This window comes from Chenopodium album, chromosome 27 (assembly GCF_948465745.1).
Source record: "Chenopodium album chromosome 27, dcCheAlbu1.1, whole genome shotgun sequence".
Taxonomy (NCBI): domain Eukaryota; kingdom Viridiplantae; phylum Streptophyta; class Magnoliopsida; order Caryophyllales; family Amaranthaceae; genus Chenopodium; species Chenopodium album.
In genome coordinates, this window is record NC_137860.1 from 13,790,764 (window position 1) to 13,797,500 (window position 6,737).

Consider the following 6,737-nt stretch of genomic DNA (forward strand, 5'->3'; position numbering starts at 1 on the left):
ACTCCGCGGAGTATGTCCATCATCGTCCCCTGAACCACCAGGCGGCGCGAACTGCAGCTTAGGGCCAGGCCACCTAACATCACCCTGAAACCCGACGGAAAGAGGCGGGGGCTGCAAAGGCTGCTGCGACGACGAGCCAAACTCATATGTCCCACCACCCATCCCACCTCGAACGGTCGGCCCGGTCGGAACGTCCTCAGGTGATGACGCCGAATCCTCTACAGTGGCGGCCTCAGAACGACCACCTCGACCACTAGAAGTAGTTCGGCGACGCCTCGAGTCGGACCTAGTAGTCTCCCTCCTAGGCTCGGGCCTCGATCGAGTGCGTGGAGAAGGAATAGGCTGCCCCTGCAAAAGTAAATCAAAGTTAGCAAATGCAACGAAAATAAAGTCAAAAGCAGTAAAAGTAAAAGTAATACCTCCTCAGCGTCATTGCTACGACAGGTAGCATGGTTCCGCAACCTCACAAGCTGGCCGCGAAAGGCGTCAATGCACCTGGCCATAGCCGTCACCACCTCACGAGAGAACTACCAAAATAGTCAAAATCAATAACAATTATAAAGCCAACATAAGGATGATATGAAAAGCTACTTACTCGAGTCTGGTGACGAGGAATAGACCGCTCCACAAACTGCTCTCCCTGTGGAGCTGGCGGGATAAGCTCCTCGATCGGCCCATACGTACCCTGGTAGCGTATAGACATCCTCGGAGGGATGAACTCCCTAGGACCAGCCTACTAAAATTAAAAAGTTAGAAAGATACTTGGGGGCTGCCTAAAGAAATATAAGCTAAATAAAAAACATACCGCTGCCTCCTCAGAAAGGACAGGAGCCGGCGCTAGTAACGGCAGCAGGTCCTCCTCATAGCTCTGCTCGAGGAGAACATAAGACCTCCAAGGAGTGCCCCGGGCAGGCCCACCAGCACGATCCCGCTGTAAGGCATCGTGGAACATATGCCGAGGTGGAGGAGCGGGAACGACAAATGTATCTGAGGAGTGCTGGATGGCTACCCTCTCCCCCAGGTAGACCACCGCGTCGTACGTCCCCAGAAAGTAACGACGCTCAGCTGTATACTGCGCCGCCAGCGCAGAAATAGGAAAAGCAGCCCAAGGTCGATATACAGGGCTAGGCTCCTGAAACATTACTAAGTAAGATACTAACGCCAAAAGGTGATAAAAGAGAAAGTAAGAATTAAAGGAAAACCACCGTGAGGATCATCTCTCGAAGGCGTAGCACCTCCGGCGGACCTCTGCGGCCTCCCCAACTAGCAGCAATGGGGAGCACGCGAGGAGAAGGCCTTGCAGGCGCAAGAGAAGGGAAGTACTCGTAGAACCAGATCTATACAAAAAGTGAAAACTAGTAAAAATTGTGCTCCTAAATCTAGAGTTAAAATCTAAATAAGGAAAAGGAGATATACCTCTACAACCCTCCAGAAACTGGAAAGGGCAACCTCCCCAGACAAGGCCTTGTGACGACAGGAGCGCCGCAAGCCCAGTAGAAAATCAGCATAGGCCATGCTGGCCCAGTCATATGTCCCGACCAACTGGAGGTCGCGAACGGCAGACAGGTAGTATAGAAGTACTCTACTACCTCGATCAGGGGAAAATGTCCCTGATAGTAGAATCAGCACAAAGATGCGCACCCGCTGCTCTCGGGTAGTCGCATCATCCTCGAAAGCTGCAGCCAACGTGCAGCGACGGATGCATCGGGAACTCAGCTGTCCCGACTGAGCCTCAGCCTGGGCCCGAATAACGATCGGCCCTAATAACTCCAAAACCTCCGGCGAATAAACAGTAACGCCAGCATCGAAAGGAAGGGGAGTAGACTGGAACTCTAACCCCGTGATGAGACTAAAGTCAGCTGGAGTGACTGTCATCTCACCCCAGGGAAAGTGAAAAGTGTTGGTGGTGTCCCAAAAGAACTCCACCAAAGCCCGAACGACGAGGTTACCCCCATCGTATGAAAACATGGCCCGGGTGGCCTACAGCAGGGGAGTCAATCTACATGACTCCCAAAGACGACGAAGCCCCTCATCGCGGTAGATGAAGTTGTCGTACAGAGAAATGATGGTGGAATTACCCGAGCCGTGGCTACGGGTCCTCCCACTCGCTAGACCTCGTCGGATCCTCTCCGACAGATGATGAACCGGCGCGTGAAATAGAGTGCGCTCGTCCCAATCAGGCATGAGACCCAGCCTGGAAGTAGAAGGCACGTCCTCGCCCTCGCTAGTGGGCTCGTCCTCTCGACGCATGTCCCTCGACCGAGAACCGGAGCCACGTCGTCTAGCCATGCTAAAGTATGTAAAAGTAATTAAACTTAAGTTTCTACAGAATCTAAAGTTCGCCTAGGCCGCATGATACTATGTTCGCAGAAAAAAGAGTACGTAGTACTAAAACAGAGCAAAATTTCAAACAAGCATGGAAGTGTTCTTTAAGCAAATAAACAATTTCTTGCAAACATATGATGAATATTGTGACAAATTGTACAAGTAAAAGCAGTCAAAATGCAAAGAAAGACCCACATTGCTCTTCACGACCTTAATAGGTCCAACAATGGTGAATCCTTCATTTCTTCACCAAATTGAGTCAAACAAGTCTCAAAATACTCCCAAGGTAATATACAAGCATAATTAAACAAATTCAAGGCATAAAATTCAACGAACAAAGCAAATTAAGCAAGAACATTTTCGAATTTTCGGAAAAAACGCGAACAAGAACGGACAATTCATCAAAAACCGAGTAGAGTTTGAGCAAAACTTACATAGATCCGGAAATTAGATGAGAAAAGCTTCGATTTGCAACAAGTTTAACAAATTTGGTTGAAAGACGAGCAAGAATGAGATTTTTGAAAGTTTTTTGCGAAAAACTGAAGTAGAGCAGCGAAATGAGAAAGAAGAAGAAGACGGGTTTAAAACCCCGATTCTGTCGCCAAACGACAGAATTGTCGCGCGGCGACAGAACTGAAACTTCACGACAAGCGTTTCTGGTCAACGCTAGAGTGGCGACAAAGTGTTGGGCTCTTCCTTATGGTTTTGTGGATCCAGTTTAGTAATTTGGGTTCCTTGGTACACCAGTTAGCCCCTTTAAGTAATTGACATGATTTAGTCAGCTTGATCAAAATGCACTAAGTGATCGACTTGATGAAAGATCGTCTCACTTTAGCTTAAAGCGCCTAAGTATTGGCTCATAATAAGGCACCGAAATAATGGTTCAACAAATAAGGCACCGAAATATTGGTTCAATAGATACACCAAAGTAATGGTTTACAAAGGCAAAAGCACCAAAGTACTGGCACAAATATAAAAGCAATGATGAATAATAGTATTAAGGGTTAATAGGTAAAATGATTCTTTGGCAATGTCTCAACATAAAGAGAAGTTGTTTAGCGGCGAAGTACGGTCGTGACGAGGTAGTGTCACAAATGGTGGAGATGGCGAAGCAAGGCCACCTTCGGCGGTCCCTCAAGGTAAAGAAGAGATTGTCTATAGCGGCGACATACGGCTGTGGCGACATATGACCACACCCAGAAGATGACGACATACAGTTATTTTCGATGATGTTCCCAAAATACTGTGGAGGATTGTCACCAAGAATGTTGAAGGCGACGACATATTGTTATCTTCAAAGATGGCGTTCACGAGGTACAGTGGAGGTTGTCACAAACAACATACGATGCAACAGCAAAATGGTTACCCCAGAGACGTGTGCTCGACGGTGCAAGATACGCGTTTCTTAACTCTTTTATCTGTTTTAACTAATGATTAGTTTGCAGGTATTGGCGTTATAAGAATGATTTAGAATTGCAGAACATTTTGAATCATTCTCCGTCCCTATCGATACTTTGACTTTCGTTTTCGAAACATAAGTTTCTTCAAACTCAGTCAAAGTGGGGGCTTCTGTAGACACCCATTTGTGTCTCCCCAAAACCAAACCCAGTGATGAATGCCTTGCACGTTGTGTTATTATCGAATTAGGTGAAAGTGATTTGAAAGCCAAGGTTGCGGTTCAGTTTTAATTAAATTATTTTCTCTCTGTTTTTGAAAATGATTTTATTTATTTGAAAACGTCCAATTCAGTTTATTTTGGTCCATGATAAGGGTCCAATAATGGTGTAGATGGATGGGGCTCGAAGAGACCTTTCCAACGATATATTATAAGCTTAATTCCGATGAATATTGAGGAAGTTATGGCCAAAATACTAAACTGGGCCCGGTTATTTATTTTAATGCGGCCCAATGATTTAGGGGAGGGCCCAATATTAATTATTATTCCTAAAATTATTAGGATTAATTATAGTTTTCTAGAAGTTTCTAGAAAGTTCCTTTTAATTCTAATATTGTTAGATTTAATAATTAATTATCTTTAAAAGATTTTTATTTGGAATAAAATATTGTTTTGTTATCTTAAAAATACGTTTTTATCTTCTGTACGGATTCCGTAGATCAAGTTGATAAAAGATCGGATTCCGCGTGAAGAAAAACGCGCTAATACAGGCTGTCGCCAAACGACAAGTCTGTCGCCACGCGACAGACCCTGTCGCCTCGCGACAGACATTGTCGCGTTGCGACAGAGTGGATTCCTGGCGACAGCGTGGAGTTTTATTCCTTATCAAATTCTATGATTTTCCGGATTATTTTCATTATAAATAGCGTCCGGATTCCTGTTTTCAGAGTCATCAATTCTCATTAACTCTTCCTTAATTCTCTCTTTTCTCTCTTGAGCAATAAATGCTTTCTTTCTCTCTTTTTCTAAACTAGCTTTTTACATACAATATTCCGCATTCATTAGACTTAGAGTCATCTAGCCAAGTTCGAAGTTGCCTTCGCCCTAGACGTGCAAGGTTGATATTTTCTGAGGGTTTGGTCCAAAACTAGTCTAAACTTTATTTAATTTGATTTAAATTTAATTCTTTAATTGTTGTTTATTATTTTCATTGAAGTTTACTAACTTGTGTATTTTGTTATTAGAAAGAGGTACGAGGCTTCAAAGTATGTAGATTAGCTTACTCCCTATTTCTTTCAAAATGTAGATTGCATGCTTATTATTGTTTATGATTCCTAGTATCATGTTAGGATGCTTTTAATGCTTTCTAGTATCATGTTAGGATGTTATTTTATGCTTTCTAGTATCATGTTTAGGGTGCCTTTTATTGCTTTATTCTTTCTAATATCATGTTAGTACCATGTTAGGTTTAAAGTTTCGATCTTTATTGTTTAGTGACGTGCTAGGATTTGTTATTAATCTTGTTAGTATCATGCCTAGGATCTTGCTATTATTATTAAGCTTTATTATGCCTTATCATGCTATTATCCTCATTATTTTTATTATTTATTATTATGTTGCTTGATATTTTTATTGTTATTGCTTGATCACACCTTTTATGCAGGTTAAAGGGAATTTGTACTTGAAATCACGCTTAATAAGATAATTATTAATTTGGTTTAGGCTAATGTGATTTTAACTGAAGTGATCGCCAATAATAGTTTTATTTGTGCATTAATATTTCGACCAACATAGATAAACAGGGTAGGTTTAATGTAATGTTTGTATGTTATTCGAAAAGCGCGCATGAATACGAGCAGAACAAAGTAGAGGCCTATTTTATAGGGCGGGTCCTTTCTTTTGTAGATTGGATTCGTACCCTCATCCCCGGACCCTATTTGGTTCAAGACCTTATGGAGTAGTTGATGGTCCTTTTGGATTGTCTTTTAGGTTTACAAGTTCCTAAAACTTGTTGGCGACTCTTTTTGCTCTTTGTCTTTCCCTTTGGAACGCCACCGTACTTTAGTGTATGATCACAGTGGGGTTCAAGTTTGGGGTTATCATAATGCTTGAAATATTCCCTACAGGAGGATAGCTTGGATTTAATTGAATTCTCTTATAACAATAGTTATCATGCGAGCATTGGAATGGCTCCATTCGAGGCCTTGTATGGGAGAAAGTGTCGTAGCCCAATTTGTTGGAATGACATCAGTGAAACTATAGTTCTAGGGCCTCAATTGATTGAAGACACAATCAAACAAGTAAGGGAAATTCAAGCTAAAATCCAGGCAGCTCAAGATCGCCAAAAGAGTTATGCAGACTCAAAGCGAAAAGAAAAAGAATTTGAAATAGGCGATAAGGTGTTTCTAAAGGTGTCACCAATGAAAGGAGTTATGAGATTTAGGAAGAAAGGAAAGCTCAGTCCAAAATACATCGGTCCATATGAAATACTACAAAGAATAGGCAAGGTAGCTTATAGGTTAGCTTTACCTATGGAGCTTAGCAAAGTACATGATGTATTCCATGTGTCCCAATTGAGAAGGTACATCCCTAATAAGTCCCATGTGCTACAACCGGAAAACATCGAGATAGATCAAAATTTAACCTATGAAGAGAGACCTGTTAAGATTCTTGACAGCAAAGTGCGTAGTACACGCAACAAGAATGTTAAGATTGTAAAAGTACTTTGGTCTAACCAAGAATATGAGGAAGCCACATGGGAGGCAGAGGATGAAATGAAAAAGAAATACCCAGAGTTGTTTCAAGTATGTAGAGTTACGAGGGCGTAACTCGTTTTCTTTAAGGGGGGTAGAATGCGGTAGAATTTCGCGCTTTTTACCCAAATTTCAGTCATTTTTGGTACTCTTTGCACAATTTTAACAAGTATTTCAAGTATTTATGCCCTCAAGGGACATAAAGCAGTAAAAGGGTGACAAAAAGTACATCAATATTATACATAATTAAGAAAAAGGTTTCA